Source organism: Heterocephalus glaber, unplaced genomic scaffold (genome assembly GCF_053883595.1).
Source record: "Heterocephalus glaber isolate CG9 unplaced genomic scaffold, H.glaber_assembly_v1.0 deba00001773, whole genome shotgun sequence".
NCBI classification, from domain to species: domain Eukaryota; kingdom Metazoa; phylum Chordata; class Mammalia; order Rodentia; family Bathyergidae; genus Heterocephalus; species Heterocephalus glaber.
The window spans coordinates 2,169,938-2,194,266 of record NW_028258463.1 but is presented as its reverse complement, the minus strand read 5'-3'; the positions used below and the strand labels follow the sequence as shown (position 1 = coordinate 2,194,266).

The window sequence follows — 24,329 nt, the reverse complement described above, 5'->3', positions numbered from 1 at the left end:
AATAATTAACCACCACAGAGAGTAACAGTGTACATTTATGTCTATTGGCAAGGTAATACCTTGAAATAAAAAGATACCAGAAGACATTAGATTTTCTCTTAAGAATATTTGTTTAATAAAATACTTTTACAAGCTACTAAAAATAGGTAAGGCCCCAGGACTTAGATCAGCAAGATACAAAGCCAGACAAGAAACATCTACAACACAATGTATTGGAAATGCAAGGGAGTTAAAGATGGGAGAAAAGTAGAGAAGAGAAAGGAGTGACAGCAGGAGAAAGGAGAAAGTAGAGTATCTGAGTAACATGGTGACTTTAGCTCTTTGCATTATGACCATGTAATCCCCACTTACTGTGGTCTATTTCACACATAAAAATTTTCCATGAGAAGAACATGAACAATTTATTGAATTGGTCAACACTAGACCGGAGTTAGAGGAGTAACTGTAATGTGAAGTGTATCAGTTAGGGTTCACTAAAGGGACAGATTTCATATTATATATAAAACACACACACACACACATATATAATATTATACAGAAAAGATTTTCAAGGTAGATTTACAATGGCTGCCTACAGAGACTGGGTTGAAGGATGCGAAAAGGGCTGTCTGTCCCCTGGAGAGCCAGATGAATCAGACAAAAGTCAAAGCCCTGGAGCTCACTGAAGAGTCCCGTGTGAGTCCATACTGGGAGACTGGGGGCTCTGCGTTGGAAGGCTGAAGAGTCTGCACTGGAAGCCTGGAGACAGATGTCCAAGGGAATCGCAAAGACTGGAGCACCTTCAAAGAAACAAACTCGAGAGCTACTTCTTTCCCTTTTTATTCCACTCAGCCAACAAACCTAGTAGTTGGTGTCACCCACACCCACACCCGGAGCTGAGCAAAACCAACCTGCTAGGCATTTCTTATTCAAGTTGACACCACAGTTAACTATCATACACCATAAAGAACTGAGATTCAAAAACAGTAGCAATCAGAGGCAGTGACAATCACATGAATGGAAGCCTTGTAGTGTTTTATAAAATTGAAGGGGTGATAATGAATTCTTCAAGGCAAGAAGGAAAAATTTATGACAATCTTTTTAGAATCCTTATAGGACAGGAGACCCTAGCTGGCACCTGCAATTGAATGCATGCATATTTCCCATAGAAAGGTTTACTCATTTTAGGGACTTTACTAAAATATTAACAATTGCCATTTCTGGATGATAAACTCTCAAGTGGCCTCCATGTTTTTCTTTATACTGTTCCGTATTTGAATTTTCTGCAATAAATGTGTTGTTTTATAATCAGATTAATTAAATATTTTATTTTTATTTCTAAAAGTCATCTTGAAAGATTGTTTTACTCATACAGGCTTTTAATATATATTGGGCAACAGTGTACATGCCAAGATTGTCTATCCCAAGATTATCAACCAGGAAGTGTCTGGAAGTCACTGGTCAAGGATACCCCTTATAAGTCCACATGTCTTAATAGACAGTCCATCTGGGGTAGGATTGCTATCTGCTTTTGGAACTTATATATCAGCAAGTCATCTAATTGCAAATTCTAAAGTCATTGCAATACATGCAACTTAAATTTTGTGAAAATATATTCATACTATTTCCATTTTGTTTTAAACTAGATTGCAAAAAAAACCTTTTCCCATTTGATCCATAAATCTTCATCTCAGCTTTAGGTCATAACCACATTTTCATGAATTTGACCTCCATGTCTTTGGTTAAGCTTGGATCACTGCAATTCTCTTAGGTTTGACCTATCACATAGCATCCTAGGGCTGTTCCCCTGGGCTTTGTTTCCACCCACATTATTTCTTTTCTCTTGTGTATTCCTCAAGAGACAGCTCAACATGGGGGTTATGACCATGCCATTGGAAACCAAATGGTTGACTTTGAATCTGGCTGTTTAATAGCAGTGTGATGCTGTATAAGTAACTTGGCCTTACTAGCTTTCAGTGAATAATAATTTAGAATATATTGCAGAAATAAAAATATAGTAGTTCTTTCCTCAGAGGTTATTGTGAGGATTAATGAGATGATGCATGGAAAATCATTACTAAATTCTCTAGCACATCATGAGTGCTCAGGGTTCTTGTGGTGTCGGTTTAATATCATCACAAATTCTATTTTCCTCCTACCTTCCAGGGCATTCTTGCTGCGTGGATAACAGAGTCTATGGAATCTCCACCTGTTCCAACCTTCAGCTCTTTTCATCATGATGCAATATAAAGAGCAGGGACTTTACAGACAGATAGACCTGACTTAGCACTGTGGCAACACAACTTACTCTGTGAACCTTGGACACTTCTTAGCGTCCTTAGGAGATACGATAAAAAAACACAGTGGATGCTACAGACGAGTGCCATCCAGTGAAATGGTTTGCAAAAACATTACAATGTGTATTCATCCACCTTATTCACCGGGCCTAGCACCATGTGACTTCTGACTTTTCCTCCAAAACCAAAATGACCATGAATGGTCAAAGTTTTGTGTTGATTCAGGACATCAAGGCAGCCACAACAGCACAACTAAAGACACTCATGGTAGAGGACTTCCAAAACTGCTTCAGAAAGTGGCAAGAATGATGGGGTAATTGTATTTGAAGTGAGGGAGACTATTTTGAGAGAGAATAATGGCAATGTGTCTTTTACTGGAATAAATTTTTTAAACCATTACTTTTAAATCACAACTAAGATATATTCACAAACATGTAAAAACTTATCCAGGTGTTTATTGATGATGTGTGTACAATATTCAAAATAACTTTTACATCAATGAAATGCAAATTTCAAAAACTTAAGTAATAAATTTCTATCTCTCCATTTCTACCCCTCACTTTCTTCTCTTATCTCTGTCTTTTACTCCATGGCTCAATGAACCAGGTACTAAAACATGCCTGTATTTTCTAAGTATTTCTTTGCTCTTCCTTTCTTTTCTCACACTTCACAGAATCACTTATGAAGGAGAAGGTGGTGGGGAAAGTATTTGAGCAAACACAAAAGTAGTCATGTTCTTAAAATGTACTGTTTGTAGTTCGTAAAGTGGATCATCTCTATCATCATTATAACAGGCTGTGGTGATATTTTCCCTACAGTTGGCCGTGGATACCCACTGTGTCTCCTACTAATTCAGAGTCACATTGGATGAAGTATTGTAGAGAAACATCTCTCTAGTTCCCAAGTTATTGTCTGAGTGGATGACAATGGATTTCAGAGTATTACGTATGTAGTAGTGTGAGAAATGGGAAAATCCAGTCTTTAAACATTTTCCTACACGCAGATTTTGGCATTCACCATCTTTTTCTTTAGATCTGATTGACACCCAAGGGGAGAAGGGTCTTGGCTCAGTTTCCTGTCTCTCTGTGACTTGGCGCTGGGGACAGGCCATGATGGGGCCTGAGCAGAGGACAGCTTGCTCCCTGAACTTTGAAAAAGAGTCATCAGTAGTCAAAACACTCACTATGTTACATGGGGCTCTGTGCTCTGGGAAACTCAGTTGCCAAGCTGGGCCTGCAGCCATGGAGAGGAGAGGAGGAGGGGAAAGCAACAGGGATCTATAGTGGAGAGAGAGGAAGCAATTCAGAGAAGGCTGCACAGAAGTAAGCATTTTCTTTCTTTCTTTCTTTCTTTCTTTCTTTCTTTCTTTCTTTCTTTCTTTCTTCTTTCCTTCTAACTTTCTCTTAAAAGAGCAGACGAGAGAGGGAAATTGGTCTAGGACAAAAGAGAAAGCAGAACAGAGTGGCAGTGGTAAGGTGGGAAAGACAGAAACCAACTACTAAAGAATAGTTACTTGACAACCTCCAAATCATAATGAGGAGAAATTTCCTGGCCTCACATTTTCCACATAAACACTCGAGTGCTGGGCAAAGTTAATGGGTCCCTGCCTGCTGTACAAGAGAACAACTTCTGTCCAAAGCCGGCAGCCATTGACGTCACAGACGGAGTGTCTCAGAGTAATGTGCTCCACTCCCCTCATTTATATGTTTGACCCTAACCTTTCCCAGATGTGCAACCATTCTTCCTTCCAAAAAGGGAGTTTCAACACTGGGTATTGTGTGCTTTCTGAATACAGGCCTGCAGCAAAAACAAAAGTCCACGCTCCCCAGTCTTGGAACTGGGCTTGTGGGCTGGAGTCCCCCTGGGCTTCTTAGTGTCCCCCCTGGAGGCTTGTATAATGGGGCTTCTGTCTTTAAGAGCTTGTTATCTCACACCTCCAGCTGCTCCTAGCATCTGGCTGGCCGCTCCGCTCCTCTTTGTCTGGGGGTAGAGGTGGGTGTAGGACAAAGAAAACAGGTCCTTCTGAGCCCGCTCCAGGCTACTCCTCCACTCCTGCCCAACTTTCTTCCTGTCCTAGCTTTCCTTAGTTGTATGCTATTTGCAGTTATTCCAGCAACTTCTGGTGATTCATGGCTCTGTGGCTTTGCCCATTCTGCTCAGGCTGCTGGAATGTCTTCCCCCTTTTCCCTTCGGACTCGGTGGACACAGAGTCCTCATTTGGTTCTAAGGGTGATGCAAGCTCCCCTACTCCACAAAGCATCGTCTGCCCTCCCTGTCAAAATTGGCTGATCTCTCCACAGCTCTCCTGCACTGAGGTTTAGGGACTCCAGTCTTGCGCTTCCCAACAATGGTCTGTTTACTTCTCCCTCTCTTCTCCAGTCAAGAGTTGGCATGTCTCTTTCTTTAACTCCATTTTAAGGCCTGTAAGAATAGGGACTATCGTGCCCATCTTTGAGCTTCCAGCATTTAGTTCTGAGTCTAATATACAATATGTATTAATAAATGTTTATCAGATGAATTAATGAACCTGGGGATGATGATGTAATAGAAGTTATGTTTCTTAATGACTTTGGAAGAGTTAGTATTAACAAAATAGCAAGGCTTTGTTCTCACTGATGAAGAACAGCGTAGGAAAATAAACATTTAGCTCAACACAATAGGAAAAATGACTGCTGCCACTCCAGGCCCTTAACATGCCCGTTACCTCCTAAGTGCTTCACCCGATATTATCTCATTTTCTCCTTACCACATCACTTTTCCAAGCAGCATGGGAATTCTATCACATTGTTTATATTATTTCAAGATTCTAGACAACATGATTACGTAGCCTGCAGTGGAGACATGTTCCAAGATCTCTGGACCCTTTGGAAGGCCCTAAATCCCTTTGCTGCAAAGCAAGTGTACTGTCTGTTACACAGCAGCTGAACAAAAGCTCGAGACTTCCATATTCCCTCTGCGCTTAGTACGTGAAAATCAAACTTCCCTCCCCTCCACACTTGGAGTGATCAGCCCTGGGTTCCCCAAACCTAAACTAGTCCTGTAATGTGAGACCCACAGAGACCTCACAGGGGCCACCAGCTGGGATTAATTAGTCTATCCTTTCCCTAGAAGATAACAGCATGTGCCTAAGGCAGAGCTACTCACATTTTGAAAAGCTTACAGTCCATACTAGGCTTCTGTTTTAAAGAAAGAGGACTGGAGTTTTAGCAAAATTCCCAAGAGAGGAAGAAATGAAGCCCGCCAAGGAAGCATCGATCTATCTGATTTGGGTCCAGGTACCTATTGCATGACTTCTTTGTCCTTCTCCTCAAGGAATCTGACTGTAATTATGTAGAGTGCAAAGCACATAAAGGAGAGATGCTACCATGTTGTGGTTGCTCTAAACAACCAGGAAGTGATTGTCTTTAGGGGGTATTAATGGATGATTTCCAGGACTTTCAGCAACCTAAAGGCAGGAGGCCACAAGAAATTGGCTTGTTATCACTTTTGTTAGTGGAGTTGGGATGGTGAGAAGTCTCCTTGTCTGACCATTGTCTAAGGGAACTGGAAGAGGTGATTTCTTCCTGGGATGAAACCTTTCCTGCTTCCCTCTGGAAAAGACGTCCACAGGCATTTTCAAATGACTGCCTCTCTCTGGGTGATTAGACCTCCATTTCAGCACAGTGAAAGGCTAAGTGGATTAAATGTTTCAGAGTTATTCCACATTCATAATTATGTAAAGTCACAAATTATGTAATATAATTATATGATATTTATAAATATAATTGAAATTATGCAAAATAACAGTGTTAAACAGTCCTTGAATATTCTGTTCCCATTTTCCTAAGCAGCTTCCTTAAGACCAACATTTACCAAAATAGGACAAAGTGGCTTCCTAGTGTTATGGGATTTTCCCAAGGAAGCTGTGAATTTATGAAGCTGGGAACACTGTAGGAAATTCATATTTTTTAATCAAAAACAAAATATGTATATTTTTCCATAGTTATGGTTGATCGGGACGTTAAGATTACACTTTTAATTTCAAATTCTTTGTTATTTTGCTTTAAATGTAATTTCAGCATTGGGCATAATACTTTAAGAATGTGAACATTTTCAAATCATGGAATTAGTCTTGTATTAACTGATCTATCCAAGGAGGTAGTTAAGAGAATGATGGCAAAGATAAAAATAATTCCCAGCCAAATCAGATAGAGGGACAAGAGGAGGAGGAGAAGGGAAAGAACAAAACACAAAATGAACACAACAAAACAGAGAGAGGAAACCTGGGAAAGAGAAGTTATCGGATTGCTTCCCCCACCAGGAAATTATTACTAAGTTAATTCAACAGTACAGGGAAGAATGGAGTCAACACATTCTCCCTCAGATGAGAGATTTAACTCTCACTTGCAAATAACATTCCATACCAGCAATAGGGTGGGAAAGAATAATAAAACACACTAATGCTGCTTTAGGGATTTGGTTCCTTGAATATTGTCTCTAATAAGTATTTATGATGTGCCTACTATGCAAAAGATGGTCCTGACACTTGGGCCTATAAAGATGAACAGGTCACTTGACCTTCCATCCAGGGAGCCACTCGTCCTCTGGCTCTCTGAAGGGGTATAAATCAATGAAATGAAAAGGGAGACCAGAAAAACCGCTGGCCAAAAGTGAGTCTCACCTGCCTCCCAGTGCCAAACTGCAGAACATTAGGAAGCACTTTATATCAAGTCCTCTTGTGTATAGCTGTTTGCTCTTTTTATTTCTTTATCAGATTAAAGAAGAATTCTGTTTAATATTTTAAAGAAATTTCCATACTGTTTTCCATAGCAGCTATACCATTGTGCATTCTCACCAGCAATGCACAAGGATTTGTTTGTCCACATCCTCTTCAAAACTTCTTTTCTTTTCTTTTTTTGGAGAATGGCATCTTATTATGGTCTGAAGTGATGTCTCATTGTACTTTTAATTTACATTTCTTAATGATTCACAACACTGAGCATCTTTTCCTATGTTCCTTGGGTCTTTGTATATCTTTGGAGAAATGTCTATTCAAGTCCTTTACCTATATTTTATTTTATTTCATTTTTGATACCAGGGATTGAACTCGGGACCTTGCGCTTGCGAGGCAGCCGATGGAATCACTGAGCTAAATGCCTGGCTTTTTACCTATGTTTTAAGTGAGATTATTTGTGTTTTAATTGTTAGGGTTGTAAGAGTTCTTTATATATTTTGGATTCAACTGATTATAAAGATATATAGTTTGAAAATATTTTCCTCCATTTCATACCTTATGTTTTCATTTTATTGATCTTTGCTTTTGCTGAGCAGAAGTTTTATGAATGAGTCATTGGTCCTTTTGCTTTTGTTGCTTGTTTTCAATGTTGTATACAAGAAACCATTGCTACGTCCAGTGTCAGGAAAGTCTTTTTCTCTGTTGTCTTCTAAGAATTTTATAGTGTCCCATCTCATATTTAGGTCTTCAGTCTATTTTGAATTATTATTTGTATGTAGTGTAAAGTAAGATCCCATTTTTATTCTGCTACACTGTGGATACATGTTTTTCCAAAATCATTTGTTGAAGAGACTATCCTTTCTCCATGTCATAGTCTTTCACCTCTGAAAATTATTTGACCATTTATCTGTGGGCTTAGCTCCGAGTTCTCTATTCTGTTCTTTTCGTCTTTGCCAGTTTTATGCTAGTACATACTGTTGGATTACTGCAACTTTGTAATACATGGACTTCAAAGTCAGGAGGTGTAGGACTTAGTTTTCTTTCTCAAGCTTGTTTTGGTCATGCAGTGTCCTTTGTGACTCCATTTGAATTTTAGCATGCCCTTTTTCCTATTTCTGCAAAAATTCCATTGATATTTTGACAGGGATATCATTAAATCTTTAGATCATTTTGAACAGTATGGGTGCTTTAAGCTATTTAAAATCCAAAAACTCAAGATGTTTCCCCATTTTTTTGTGTCTTAATTTCTTTTAGCAAGGATTTGTAGTTTTCAGGATACAAACCCTTTGCTTCTTTGGTATGTTTATTCCTAAGTATTTTATTCTTGTTGATGCTACTGTTAATGGGATTGTTTTATTAATTTTCTGTATGGATGGTTCATTATTAGTGTATATAAACAAATTAACTTTTTGTGTTGAATTTGTATCCTGCAACTTTGATGAATTTGTTTTCTAGTTCTGACAGGTGCGTGTGTGTGTGTGTGTGTGTGTGGTGCGGGTGTGGGTGTGTGTTATCTCTAAAATTTTCTACATACAAGTTTTTCATCCTGGATTATAATGTTGACTGGAGGGTTTTTACAAACTTCTTTTATTATGTTGAGATAATTTTCTTCTCTTCCTAGTTTGTTTGTGGGTTTTCATGAGAGGGTATTGAATTTTATTTTTTTCTGCATCAATTTGATATGATCACATGGTTTTTTGTCTTTCACTCTTTTACTATAATTATTACATTATTTTCATATGTCGAACTGTCCTTGCATTCTTAGAATATATTCTACTTGATCATCATGTATAATCCTCTTCCTGTGCTGTTGAATTTGATTTGCTAGTACTGGTTTAGTATTCCCAAACAGAAAATCTGAAATTCTAAGTGCTCTGAAATTTGATACATTTTCAGTGCTGACATGGTGGTCAAAAACGGTGGTCAGATTTTGGATTTTTGGATTAGGGATGTTCAACCTGTAAATTCTATGCAAATATCCTCAAATCTGAAAATTTCTATAATTAGAAAAACTTCTGGTCCACCATAATTCTCATAAAGGATACTCAACTTGTATTTTATTGAGGGTTTTGCATGAATAGTCATCAAGGAGTATTGGTCTGCAGTTTTCCTATCTTAAATTATCTTTAATTTAGTATCAGGATAACACATATAATGATTTTGGAAGCATCTTTCCTCTTTAGTTTTTCTGGAAGAGAAAAATAGGTGTTAATTTTCTAAGTGGAAGAATTCCTCAGTGAAATCATGTAGTACTGAGCTTTTCTTTGTTGGAAGTATTTGATTACTAATTCAGTCTCCTTACCAGTTACAGATGTACTCAATATTTCTTTATTTACTCATGACTTAGACTTGGTAGATTGTTACGTTTACAAAAATTTATCCATTTTTTTAGGTTATTCAATTTGCTAGTATATAATGGTTCTCAGTAGTCTCTTATGGTCTTTTAAATTTTCTTGACATCAATTGTAATACCTCTTCTTTAATTTCAGATTTTTGTTATTTAAGTCATTTCTGTTTTTCTTAGTTTAACTTGGAGTTTGCTGACTTTTCCAAAGAACCAACTCCTAAGTTTCACTGATTTTTTTCTATTTTCTTTCTAGTTTACTTATGTTGCTCTAATCTTTATTATTTCATTTTTCTACAAGCTTTGGGCTTAATTTTTTCTTCTTTTTCATTTCTTAAGGTATAAAATTGAGCTGTTGATTTGAGACCTTTCTTTCTTTCTTTCTTTCTTTTGATACTGGGAATTGAACTCAGGACCTTGTGGTTGCCAGGCAGGTGCAGCACTGCTGAGCAACATCCCTGGCCCTCTTCTGTTTTAATATATGTGTTTACAATTAAAAATTCCTTCTGGATCATGTTTTGTTTGCATCTCTTTAGTTATTGGATATTGTGTTTTCTTTTTCATTTTTATTAAGATACTTTCAGTTTCAATTGTGATTTTGTTTTGCTTTTTTGCTTCACTGTTCAAGGATGGATTTCCTATGTTCTGCATATTTTTGAGTTTTTCTACTTTTCTATTGATTTTGAGTTTCATTTTAATGTGGTTGGAAAAGATACTTGACATGATTTCAACCTTAAATTTGATAAGTCTATGTTTATAGTCCCAAATATCATTTATTCTGTAGAATTTCCAATATGCTTTTGAAAAGAACGTGTACTCCACTGCTGTTGTACAGAATGTTCTATATATGTCTGTTAGGTCTATTTGGGCTGTAATGTTGTCCAAGTTTTTTACTTTGCTTGTTGTGTTTTTGTCTGTTTGATTTATCTCTCATTTGAAGTCAGATATTAATTTTCTTGGTATTATTGTGTTACTGTTAATTTCTCCATTCAATTATGTTAATGTTTGCTTCATATATGTGAGTGCTCTGAGTTTAGGTGCATATATATTTATACTTTAATATATTTCTGGTGATTATAACCATTATTACTATATAACGTTCTCCTCTGTCCCCTACCGGTCTATTTTTTTCTGATATAAGAATGGCCAATTCTACTTTCTTAGGGTTACCATTTTCATGGAATGTCTTTTTCTGTCTTTTTTCTTTCACCCTGTGTATGTCATCTTATCCAAAGATGAGTTTCTAATGGATAGCATATAATTGGATCTTGCTGTGTTTAAGCCACTCAGCCACAATACGTTTTTTGAATGAGGAGTTAAATCCATTCACACTTAAAGTAACTACTAATAAGGATGGTCTTCCTATTGACCCTTTATCAATTGTTTATTTCTTGTCGTTATTTTTACTCCATTTTTCTGTATTGCTGCCTTTATATTTCATTGATTGGGATTTTTTTTCCAATGACATGCTTTCTTTTCTCCTTCATTTTAAAAGTATCTTCTCAGGTACTGTATTTCATTTTAGTTATCAAGAAGATTACATAAAACATCTGTTTATACAATCTATTTAAAATAATAACAACTTCAAGGGCCAGGGATTTAGCTCAGTGGTTCTGGCACCTGCCTCAAAACAGCAAGGTCCCAAGTTCAATCCCCGGTACCACAAAAAAAACCAAAACTTCAATTACAGACAAAACTCTACTCCTTTACACCCCCACCTCTCTATTAATGTTATTGATGTCACAAACTACAAATTTTTATAGTTTTTCTATTAATGTAGTTATATAGTTTTAGTTGTTTTTATGATTTCTCTTTTGAATTCTGTATCTGAATTAAAGGTGATTCATAAACCACAATTGAAACCTTACAGGATTCTGTATTTGTCTATATTTTTACCTTGATAACGTGGCTTTGTTTTTCATATGCTTCATTGTTGCTGTTAACTATTGGTGTCCTTTCATTCCAATGTGAAGAAGTCTATTTAGTAATTTTTGTGAAGTTGGTCTACGGAGATGAAACCCCTGGGCATTTGCTTATATAGAAAAGTCTTCATTTTCCCTTCATTTTTGAAGGACAGTTTTGTTGGACATGATATTCACAATAGTTCCCCCAACCTTTCAAGAATTAGAACATACGATGCTACTCCATTCTGGCCTAGAATATCTCTGCTGAGAAATCTGCTTTTAGCCTCTTTAGAGCTTACTTATATATGAAAAACATTTTCTTGATGCTTTCCAGATCGTCTGACATTTTATACTTGTCTTAGTCACTTTTCTTATCGCTGGGACAAAGTACCCAACATGTGCAATTAAAAAGAGGAGAGGTTAATTTTGGCTCACATTTCAGTCCATAGAAGGCTGGCTCCAAGGCAGGACAACATGACACAGGTGTATGGTGGAGGAACAGCTGCTCACTTCATGGTAGACAGGAAGCAGAGAGGAAAAGGCAGAGCCAGGGAGGGAGATAAACACATTCAGGTCATGCTCCAAGTCACCTGCCTCATGCAAGTGGACCTCATCTTCTAACAGCAAGTCAGCTAAAAGGCCTCCATAAAGCAATCACCTTCCAAAATCACCCTCTGTGATCACATGAGGCTTTAGGAGACATCTAGACATAAACCCTAACAATACTTTTATTTAATGTATCTGGTAGGACTCTTTAAGCTCATCCTAGCTGGGACTTTGAAACTTATTGTTATTTGAATCTGCATTTCCATCCTCATGGAAAATAGCCATTATTTTTTTTGAAAAGCTGTCTGACTCATTCTCTCTTTTCTAATTCTTTCATTTCAAGTAGTAATCAATAGAATACAGTACAAGCTCCTGGACAAGAAAGTAGCAAATCTTTCTGTTTAGGAAACAACACTCCAGTATGGGTACTCATAAAGGGCTTTCGAGTCTCCCAGAATCTCTTTGACACTATATGACACTTTATGGTGTCCCATAAATCACTTAGGCTTTCTTCATTTTTTCTTCTTTTTGTTCTTCTGATCAGTAATTTCAAATAACCAATCTTTGAGTTCACTGATGCTTTCTTCTGACTGATCAGGGCTGCTACTGATTCCCTGTAGAGAATTTTTAAATTCAGTTATTGTATTCTACATTTTCAAAATGTATTTTCATAGTTTCTATGTTATGTGGATTTTTTTTTCTTTTTTTCAGGATTGAACCCTAAGCTATATCTCCAGCCCTTTTTTATTTTGAGACAGAATCTTGCTAAGTTGGTGAGTTGCTCAGGCTGGGTGTGGACTTGCCATTCTTTTGCCTCGACCTCCCAAAGTGTTCATTTTGTTCACTAATTTTTCTTAATTTCCTTTAGTTGTCTATTTGAGTTCTCCATCTGAGTTTCTTTAAGATAATTTTAGTTTCTTTGTCAGACAATTCACAGACTTGCTGTTCTGTAAAGTCAGTTTCTGGAGTTACTTTCGTCCTTTGAATGGGCCGTGTTTCCTTGTTTCTTTGGGTGCTTTGTTATTTTGATTGTTGTGATTTTTGCATTTGAGAAAATAGCATCTCTCCCATTCTTTATGGACAGATTTTGTACACAGGTAAGACTTTCTCATCAACCAGCCTGGCTAGAGATTCTGGGAGTCTCTTAAAGCTTTTTATGAGGATCCACACTTGAGTGTTGTTTCTGAAACAGAAAGATTTGCTACTTTCTTGTTCAGGAGCTTTTGCTGTATTCTATCTATTACTCTGGTGGATGTTTATGGTACTTCACATTTTATAATACTACAAGTTCCTGTTGGGTGGTCTATTGGTTCTATCTGCAGTATGGCAAGTTCTCTGGTGCTACTACAAGATGCTGAAGTCTCTGTTCTCAGTGGACACCAGGCATCCAAAGAGTATGTATTTCTCCAGTGAAGCTGTGAGTAGAGTTCTAATCCTAACCTCAGACAGAGGCAAGAGGCTGGATTTACCCTCCTGTCCTCTCTTACTTTTCCAAGGGAGGAGCTGTGTGTTGGACTTTGCCTTCTGCTCCTAGAAGTGGCAATTTATGGGAGAGGCTGATGCAGATGCCATGAAATGTTCTCATTACCTGTTTGATGGAGATGTTCTTGGTTTTGAGTGTGCCTGAGATACCACAGCTTCCTAACTGGTTTCTGGCATTCTCATAAGAGCATTTGGACCACATATTGTTATTAAGTCAATGTTTTGATGAAGTGAGGTCTATTCCACCATCTTGCTGATGTCACTCTGTAGCTAATTTGTATTTTTTTTAAAAAAAACTATTATATTCATAATTAGTTTAAGAAATTCATCATCATCATTACATTTGTTAATTTGTTTGTTTTCCGAGACAGGTTCTCACTATGTAGTTCAGGCTGGCATGGAACTTGTGGCAATCCTCCTGCCTCAGCCTGCCGAGTACTTGGATTATAGGCATGTGCCACCATGCCTGGGTGTAGCTAATTTTTAAATATCAAAATCTACCAAGGTACTTGATCAGTATTACTTCATATAAATGTTATAACATCTTCCAGAATCTTCTCCTCTAATTAAAGCACTCAATACAATATTAATTTTAGTATGAGTCCTCAAGTGGCTGTCTGAAGATTTTCATGCCTCACAGTATTTTTGGCATCCTCTCATATTAATAACAACTTGGGCTGAATGTAAACTTATTGATTATAGATACTTTCTTCTAATACTTTAATAATGTTACCTATTTTTAAGAATTTTCCTTTTTGCTAATTATTTCTAATATGCTGTTGAAATGGCTAAAATTAACCTGATTTTAGCACCAATTCAGAATCTTTCTCTCTAAAAGCTTTCATAATTTTATCTTTTGTTTTTATATTCACACAGTTTCCTATTAGAGATATCTATTGTGGGGTTTTCCTTTACATCTCTCTGGAAGTCTCTGGCCCTTTCAATATGATGGTTCTTTCTTCTCCTTTTTCTCCTTCACTTAGGGAAATTAATCATTGTTTAGTCAAATGTTACCTCTTCATCATTGCTGCTTCATTTTTGTGATTTGTATTATTCCGACATTATTAGTTTTAATTCTATTTTTTACTCCCATCTTTTATATTTTCTTTGATGTTTTATTTTTCCTTGCCTTTTCAATTTTCTCAATTGATTTTTTTCTAATTTCAAAACCATCTTTAACTAATTCATGGTATTTATTTAATTTATGTTATGTGTTTCAAATTGCCAATTATTTTTTATTGTCTGTTAATATTTTTATTGTGTAAACTTAAATTTTAGGTTTTGATAGTACCACTTTGGTATAGTATGCATCTCTGTCAGTCTCATCTGAAATATTTTTTTTTGTCTTCTTTTGCCATGAGAGCCACTTTCCCCTGGAAATAATGACAATGTAGTGAGACAAAGGTAGACTTTAAGCTGCAGCAGCCCTAATTAACACACACTGGGGCACTAAACCTTGTGGAGGAAAAAAGCAGGTGCAGGAAAAGCAGTCACTTAGTCCTTAAGTCAGGGCTTCATTATTTCCCCACCAGAAAGTGACATCTTTAGATTATACAAATTAGTCAGCCCTGAGAGTTTAGAAAGGGAGGAATGGAAAATTTCTGCTCAAGGTTGTTTAGTTTCCACCCTTGTTTGTGTGTGTGCCTCTTAAGTACAGACTTTCTGTGCTACCTGTATTCCTTGCACATATGGATCAGATCCCAGAGCCACAAGTATGAGGGCAGAAGTTGTTTCTCCAAAGCAGTGAGACAGGACAGCAAGCACAGAACACTGCGAATCCCACTGATATTGTACCCTCCCAGTGTGTACAGTTCTGGTTCTTATTCAAGATCAAAGCTTCTCCACTCCTCAGACCAAAATAGCAAAGTCCAGATTGCCTGGAAGTTTCTCAGGATTTTTCTTCTGCAGTTCCTTGGAGAAAGGAATTATTATCCTACTGGTTCAGGGTCTTAGACTATCTTGGCCTTAATCTTCTAATTTTTCCAAGACTATGCACTCAGACAAGTGACTTTATTTCTCCTTTGTTTTCTTATCCATAAAATGGGGCTGATACCTAACACTATAAAGATTAGAGATAATGTATTAAAAAGGTTAGCACTGTTATTAGCATAGAGTAGAAACTCTGCAAACCATCACTTCTAGTATGATTATTCCTGCTACTGTTGTAATAGAGAACTAGAGCCAAGCCTGCCTCTCCAGTCTGCAGTGAGATGTCCTGGATAAAAGGGTGCCATCTTGCTGTGCTTGTAACAAAAAAGATTATCTTCATTGTGTTTAGAATCACATCACTGAGATTATGTTTCTTTTCCTTTAGGGCTAGGTATATGTAGTTGGTTACTCAGAGGATTTCAGAATATAGGCTTCATGAATGGAGATCTGAGCTCAGTGTAGTGGCACGTTTGTAATCCCAGCACTCTGAGAGGCTGAGGCAGAAGGATCTCAATTTTGAGCTCAGACTGAGCAATTTAGCAACTTAGTGACACCCTACCTCAAAATAAAAAATATAAAAGGGCAGGGGATATAGCTCAGGGAGAAAGCACAGAAGGTACAGAAAAAAAAACAGAAATGGGGATGTGGTTGACAACATTCGTATTGAGGGTATTGGCTTCTGCAACATGATGAAGAAGTAGAAGAAAAGGGATGGGTAACCTCACTGCATATTGGGAATGGCCATATCCATGACCAAGCTTTTACTCCTCTGGAGTGTGTGTTGCAATTCCCTTCTGTGAGATCCCAATGGCTTCAATAAAATGAAGTGGTCTTGCTTATAGTTCAGGAACGGAAGGAAAGAACAGTGTCCTTCCCCGGGATGATGAGTTTGAGAAGATGCTCATGACAGGTTAAGGAGAGTTTTTTAGGTCTCAGGTGATTGGGTGAGGTGACAAGGGACAGACAGGATTGACCTACGGGACAGCCTAACATGCCTGAGGGAGTCTCAAAAAAAAAACAAACTTGGGGTGGGAAACTTGATCAAAGACTGGGCTCCTTCTGGCGGCAACATAGAATAAGGAAAATTCTGATTTGACACTAAAGAAAAGTGTGACTCACTATAGGGTAGGAAACGAGAAATTTTGCCCTGCTTTATTAGTTCATATTTTATTATTCATATTAGTTCATAGTTTATTCGTGTATATTAATATTACCGCACACCAGCACTCTGTCCCCACTAGTGGCAGAACACGTGTCCTTTGCCTGCTCTCTTGCTTGGAGAGTTCCTGCAGGCTGAGATCTTGACTCAGAGCTACTCGATCTGTCAGCCCCCTGCCTTGGATATTTGGCCATCATTTCCATCAGCAGCACTGACTTCTGAAGTGAACCAAGTGACACTGTGGCCAGCGTCACTCACAGTGAGGCCTCATCGACTCGTGTCCTCAATTTCTCTCCTCAGGGGGGTTGTGCGGTGAGAAACAGTGAAAATCTGCATGCTGATTTTTTAAAAAAACTCACACATATTTATTCTTGAAATATATTATTCATTTTCCCTTCAGGGTTCGTGGCTACTCTGGGTCTTACCTTTGGTTTTCACAGTCTCATGATGTGGCTCATTTCTCATCCCTCTCCAGGGAATAGCCAATTGCTGTTGGGTCAGATTGTGCCTGAGGGTATAAAAGGAAACTGATGCTATGTTAAAAATTCCAGAAGGTCATCCACTAGGCAAATACATGGTTGTGGGAGGCCTGTGTTCTTTAATTATCTTGTTCTAAGTTCAATATACTTAAAGAAGCTTCATAAGAGTAAATGGTATCTGAGATATTCCTAGGGGTTTTGAGTGCCTCATGGGTCACTTCCATAAACTACATGTGGTAGATCTTGTAAATTCTAGTAGGGTGGAACAAACACAGTCCCTTTCTTTAGGAAGGCCTTATTTCCTTCTATCCAAAGTAGTCACTCTCACAGCCTTTGTTATGTGCTCCTTGGATCTTCATACATAGCAACCAGTGCAGAAGTGAGCTGGCCTCTTCCCATTAAACATGATCCCACCAAGCTGTTACTGTCCATTACCACCACTAAAATTACAGCTGTTGGTTAGCTTTCAGTGGAAAGAGGCAACCTCTTCCCTCCTTTTGCTTCTCAAAAATAACCAGCTCTTCCCTCTATCCCTGCTAGAAAATGCACATACCAATCCAGTGGGAATTAAGCTGAGAATGTTCCCACACAAGATCTATCCCAGCGGGCTCAGAGTTCTGAACTTGAGGCCATAAATTCACCAGGCCCTGAGGGACTCAGCTTGACCTCTACTCTCTTCCCTTGCCCTACAGGTATCCCAGGGTTGTTGTTCTGAGCTAAGAGTAATTTCATCCTTCTAAGAAGTAAAATCCACTAGGAAGGATAAAAGTCATGGAGTTATCTTGGAAGAAAGACTCATGTGGGGGGGGGCGCTGCATGTGCTGATGCATGGGGTTCTGATATGTACATGTAATGGGCATACGTGAATCTGTGCATATGTGTGTCATGTATGTAGAATGCTTACAGCCAGAGAACTGCAAGCCTCTCTCTTTTCATTTCCCTCTTCATAGCCTGCTTTTCCTTACCCCAAAACAATCTTATAATTTATTTTATTTGTTCTATTATATCTTTCTTTGTATATATGTATACAGCAAAAAGTTGGCTGGAATTTTGGCAGAGGATGGTTTAAAGATGTGAACAGCTCCCCTCGGTCTGGTGGAGGTCTTTCTCCTGGAACCCAGCTCCTGCAGCTCATGTTGCGGGAGAACACTGTCCCCTGTCGACTTCAGATACACAGACCCCGCCTCACCCACCCACCTTGTTGGCTCTGGATGAGGAAGACAATAGGAGGCAGCCTGTTAATCCCAACTAGTGAACATAGAATAGTAAGTGTGAAATTGCACTGGCTTCTTGATGATCATTTAAAAAGCAAAAACAAAAAAACCAGACCCAAGAGGCTGTATTTATTTGAAAGCTTCCTCCTTTGAACAATATGTCTTGGAAACATCTGTCAGATCTAATATCTCAGGATTCTTCTTGTGACTCACTGATGTGATCAGATTAGCCTGATTTCCGTCTCCTGTTTGTATCTGTAATTGTGACAGGCAGGCTTGGATATTGAATTGCATCACTAGCCATGTACCCTTGAGAGAGGCAATTAATTCTCAGTCACCTCATCTAGAAAGAGGGGATAATAAGGACATCTACTTAACAGGGTTCTTTTTCAGATTAAAGGAACTAGCCTTGTAAAGCTCTCAGTGCAATACTTCAGAAAGAGCAAGTGTTCTGCTTCCTGTTCTTATCGCCCCTCTCTGCACACAGCTCTTGTCTATGCCAGTTCTCTCGTGCCTGTTTCTCTCTCTTCCTTTCTTACGACACTGGTTTTCGAGGGTTCCCGTAATAAAATGCCACAAACAGCATAAATTTATTGTCTAAGAAATCTGGATGGTAGAAGTTTGGATCTACTGGTCAGAAAGGCCTGTTCCTTCTGAAGGTTCTAGGGAAGAACCCTCTTTGCCTCTTCGAGTTAATAACGGCTCCTAGCATCACCATGATCTCTGCCACCTCCATGTCCACATGGCCCCCTCTCAGTCTCTGTGTCCCTTCTTCTTCCTGTGAAAACACCCGTCATCGGATTTGGGCCCAATCCAGCATGACATCATCCCAAGTTCCTTAACAATTACATCCGCCAAGGCCCTAGTTTCAAACAGGGCTACATTCTGAGTTTCTGAGTGGCTGTGAATAGTGAGACTATATACAACCCACTGTGCCTACCAGCCCAGGCTCTTCTCTCCTATCAGGTTTTCCAGCAGCTGTATCTGTCAGAGAACTTGCTTTTCTGACTCTACTCAGATTTTGCTCACTTTTCTCCATCCTCACTGTCATGGTGTTGCTCCTATCTGTTCTCCACATGGTCCCCAGGGGGGCCTTTTACAGCTGTAGGCAGATCTGATCAAGCATGCTTTCTTTTATAAAACCTTTCAAAGCTCCCAGTGTTCTTTAGAATGAAATTCAATGTCAGCATTCAAGGCTTTTCACGAGTTGTTTCCAACTGTTTTTCTAACCCGCTATCTCATCGGGCTCTGCTCTAATTGCCCTGAGAGCTGTCTCAGCCCACTCTTAACCTTGTTCAAGGAGACCCTCACCACTGCTACAGCCCTAGCAGGCTTGCTCCAGGATACGGTCTTGGAGGTCAGGCTCAATAAAGTAGAGGGGCTCTTGGGGATCTCTTGGAACAGATCCCAACCCAGTGTGTGAGGAGGTTGGAGGCCCATTCTAGAAATCCTGGGCCAAGCTTCAGACCTGATGGATGACATAAACACAGATGAGAACTTTGGAGTTAAGGAGACTGGGAACAAGTCTGGAAGGAGACAAGTGGGTAAAAGGGGTGAGATTCTCATCTTGAACCTAACTAGTGTGAGGAGTCCACTTACATATGATGGCTAGCTGGTTTGGGCTGGGCTCCTAACCTTCTGTAGAACAGTAGTGTAGCACGCTATGATCAGATTCCACAGTATCTGTGATTGGCAGGGAGGGAGGGACACAAGGACCACAGAGCCCAGTGACCTAATCCTTGTGACTCTCTGTTCTTTTCTGTGTTTATTCTGTGTGACCACAGGCACAAACAACTCCAGACCATACTCTTTGTATCTGTTTGCTGCAGTGGTTTCCTGAACAGCTGAGCAGATGGAAGACCTGATTCTTCAGTTTTTGAGAAAGTCAGATTCTGCTTCTCCTGACTCTTGCTCTGTTGCACTTCTAATTTCTGAGTCAGCTTAGACTGAGCTGAGTGTGAATCAGGAGACCAACTTCTGCATCCTAAGGGAGCTTGACTTGGCTTCCAAGGAGTTCAGCTTCGACGCTTATGACTCTGAGTCCCGAAAATGAGCCAACGAGGCAATCTTTCTTCCTCCTGGATTTGACTGGTATGCTCAATGACTGGTTGGGTAGCTGACATCCTGAGATTCTGTGGCACAGGCTGCAGCATAAAGGAGCAATGCTTCAGAAGTGAATTATAAGGCTCATAAGATATAACCACTTCTCAAACCCACGTTATAATTTATTACAAAAATTTCTGTACTATTTTGTTGTAACCAGTAATACTTTCCTTGGCCACTGTGACTCATTTCAGGGAATCACAAGACAGAGGGAGGCTGCGTGGGCATGGGCCCTGGGGATGACTAGGTCTGGCATCTTCATTGAAAAGAAGGGAAAATTGAAGTGTGGGACTGTACATTCTTCTACCAGGGCCCCCAAGCCAGAGGGCAGCAGCTGTCTGGTTTCCAGGGATGAACTTTTCCCCCTATATGACAATGATTATTTTTCATTATTTCAATGATTTAATTTCATTCTCTCCTTCTTGCCTTATTTTGTTTTTCTTCCTCTTATTCATAAATAGGCACGAGACTGTTTCTAAGACACAGAGGAGCAAGGATTTGGGGAAGATGGCCGCCTGACGGCAGCTTTTTTCTCCTTGGATCCCAGCTCCCAATTCCTCACTTTCAGAGCTGGGAGAGAAGGAGATGAGGGCTGAGTGCAGGCTTTCATCCTCCAGACCAATGCTGACCTGGAGCTGCTCCTGCATATAGGAAAGAAAGGCTGGGATCCTGGGAAAAAAAATGCTCATTCTGAGATCCGTGGCCACATCTGCTGGAGAGCGCCCAATGTTTCTGGTTCCTTTGAGGCCAGGTGGGAGCTGGGTCTGGAGCTGTGGCCTCGCCCACCCGGAAGTGGCAGCGTAGGAGGACTTGATTTGTGTCAGAGAATGGAGACCTCTCTTGGAGCTTTCATCAGTGACAGAGAATCTGTTGGTTTCTAAGCTGCTACTTCCTTGGGGGCACAAAATGTTTTCCCACCATCTGTGTGACTGGCACCAAATGGGGGACCCCAATGAGCAGGTCTGAGCATGAGCAAGCAGACAAGGGAAATGGAAGCACAGCGAAGAGATTCTGGTGCCTAGAGAAGAAGGAGACACTAAGAGGACTCATCCCATCACGTGGGAGCCTGCCAGACACAGCAGTGGCAGACTGAGCCAGAACTACAGAAGCCTGCTGGGGGGATTCTCGAGCACTTCACCACGGAGCCAGCTCAGGATCTTCCAGTTAAACAGTTTTGCAAATGAATCCAGGGAGGGGATGAGTCCTGAGAAGACAAATTAGGGGGTAGCTGAGGTCCCAGAGCAAAGAAATATAATGGAAAAAGCTACAAGGGGAAAGAAAAGTTTATGAGAGGGACCTCAAAGACTTACTATGTGAAAAACACAAGGTGCAGAAATTGAAAAAGAAAGCCAGGTGTGGTGACACATGCATGTAATTCCAGCATTCTGGGAGGCTGAGGCAGGAGGATTGCAAGTTTGAGCCCAGCCTGGGTGATTTAGTGACTAAGTGAGACTCTGTTTAAAAATTAAAAATAAAAAAGGCTGGGGATGTAGCTTAGTGAAAAAGCCCCATATTTAAAAAAAAGATTTTTAAAAAAGAGTTTATTAATTCCTTAACAAGTAATGGGTCCAGGTGAAAGTGACTGAAGGCCAAGGACAGGGCAGGTGTAAGATGATGTGACTACATTATGATCTTTCAGGTAGAAAGCACGGGTTACCTACAATAGAGAAGAAAAACCAGACTTCCCTTTTGTAACACTGGAGACTGGAAGACAGCGGGGTAGCATCGACAGATTGCAGAGTGAAAGGCAGTTATGCAAAGAGCCAATGTAAACCTATATGGACCTCATTAGTTGCTAAGGCACAATTGAAACAATCTTTGATATTTAAAAATATAAAGAGCCCTTATGGAAATGGTAGGAGACCTGAGGTTGGAGAAGTGATTAAGATGAAACATGTATGTGTACCACTTCGCCAAGAGGAATGTAAGTATTATGTATCACAAACATATTCAAATAAAATTTAATAAGATTTAGAGAGCTCCCATTCCCAATGTCAGCAAGATTTAAGAATCAAGACTAAACTCTAACAAAATAGCAAGGAGTCATGAATACAGACTTTAAATGAGTAAGGCAAAAAGAAGAAAGCAGTATTGACTGGGGAATCTTTCTAGGTGCTAAGAAATGAGTGGGCAATGTAAGAAAGCACAAAGTATAGGAACATTGCAAGAGCAATAAAGGGAATTATAATAAAAGTCTTAAGTATAAAAACTCTAGACAATTGAAGAAAGAATCTCAGAATTTGGGGCAAAGAAGGGCAAGAGGAAAACAATGTAAAGTTTCATCTTCCAGTGAGGTGAGAGGGAAGGGTAATGGAAGTGAGGGTATTCTAAAGACAGCTTAAAGATCTAATTTAATTGGCTATGATAAAGGAAAGGGCAAAATACAGCATCTTGGTGGAAGTAATTTTGGAGTACCTTGGGGATTGAGTCCAAGGTCTTTGCACTGAACTACGTTACCGGGCTGTAGAGGACTGATTAATGGTCAACTTGTAACACCCAGCTGAATTGAATCACCGTGGTCTGGGCATGGAGGATCCACCTGAGGATTATTACCAATAGCCATAAAAAGAGAACAGGAGGGGCAGATGGTGGCCTGTTGATTTTCTAGGAGAAGCTTGCTTCGGATGGTTTTCCTGATGCAAATCAGGCTGTTCTCGTCAGAGGAGGAGCTCGGGGCCTTGCTGTTGCTCAAAATGGATGCTGTTTTCGTCAGGGGAGATCGGATCTTCACCATGAGCATCACTTCCTGGCTCCAATGTGGATCCCTCAGAGTGGTGGCACAAATCCTTCATCTCACCGGCATAGATTTTTCTGGCTTCCACCACTGACCTTTGGGCCTTCCCAGTGCAGATCCTCAATAGGGAAAAGCATGAGACATTGCTGTGGGCTCTAGGCCACTGGCTGGACTCAAGGAGGACATTGCCTTGGACTCTAAGCCTTTAGCTGAACTTGTGTGGGATGCTGCTGGGATCCAGACCCTTGGCTGGATTCTGTGGGCTTCTAGTGTGTGGTTAATCTCTTGCACTCCTTTGCATTTGACTTTTTGAGTAATTATCATAAAATAATCTTAGAAATTATGTGTCATGTACTTAATGTATTCCCTTGCCAAACCCTGACTACAACACAGGCTTTTTTATATTTTGAGACAAAGTCTTCCTAAGTTGATAAATTGCCTAAGCTGGGCTCAAACTTCGGATCTTTCTGTCTTAGTTTCCCAGAGTGCTAGGACTACAGGCATGTGCCACCAAACCTGACTAAAAGTTTTATTTTAAGTGCAGAATAAAAAAGGTAACCATTAAAGGGAAAGGGCAAGTATATTAAAAATTTCAAATTTACAAGGTGAAGTGAAATGTTCATCAAGTTATTTAAATCAAAAAAAATTAGCAAAATAGAAAAGTGGAAATTCTTAAAATAAATATCATAGAGTAATATGGAAGGCATAAAGTGACTTAAATATGATTAAGTACAATTATTCCATCAAATACAGACTGTCAAGTTGACTTTTTTTTTTTTTTTTGTACCAGGGATTGAACTCTGGAGCTCGCACTTGCGAGGCAGGTGACAGAAACACTGAGCTAAATCCTCAGCCTCATGTCAAGTTGACTTTTAAAAATTTATTTATGTATGTGTAAGAAAGGCATTTGACTGTTAAAAGTTGAACATAGGGAGATGTGTAATAAATTATGAGACAAAGACAAGCAGGAGATCAGTTACAAGTGTTACTACTACTGTCAGGAAAAGGAGCATGTACAAGTACCATACATAGAAACGGATCATAAGGTATACAGTTTTGTGGAAATTTACGACCCAGATTTGTGTTCTCTTTGGATCTGGGTGCTTCTGCAGTATCTGGAAGTTTTCATTTTGAAATGGGCCCTAGGGGTCTAGATGCTTTAAATATGTTGGGTTTTTTTTTTTGGTGCCGGGGATCGAACTCCGATCCTTGTGCTTGCAGGGCAGGTGGCGGAACCACTGAGCTAAATATCCAGCCCACTTTAAATATGTTGGAATCTGGTTTGGGGGTTGCAAAAGAAAAGATACAAAGATCAGCTGGCTCTGTTGGCTCTTTGAATGGCCCAGCTGACTAAAGAAGCACCGTGTGTGTCCAAGTTCACTCAGAGATCCAGACCCTGGCCATTTGTTGGATGGGATCTACTCTAGTGGCACCTTGGTATCTTA

At 39.4% G+C, this 24,329-nt stretch overlaps 1 long non-coding RNA gene across 1 annotated transcript in view; it reads left to right on the top strand.

The window, feature by feature from the left end:
- The window catches only part of LOC110344862 (uncharacterized), a 56,618-nt gene extending 32,534 nt beyond the window's left edge, over window positions 1-24,084 (top strand). Inside the window, exons 4-6 of the long non-coding RNA XR_002387782.2 lie at window positions 2,146-3,598; window positions 19,877-20,138; window positions 20,612-24,084. This is a non-coding gene — a long non-coding RNA (uncharacterized LOC110344862). The remainder of the gene's footprint in view (window positions 1-2,145; window positions 3,599-19,876; window positions 20,139-20,611) is intronic.
- Window positions 24,085-24,329: the final 245 nt, after the last annotated feature.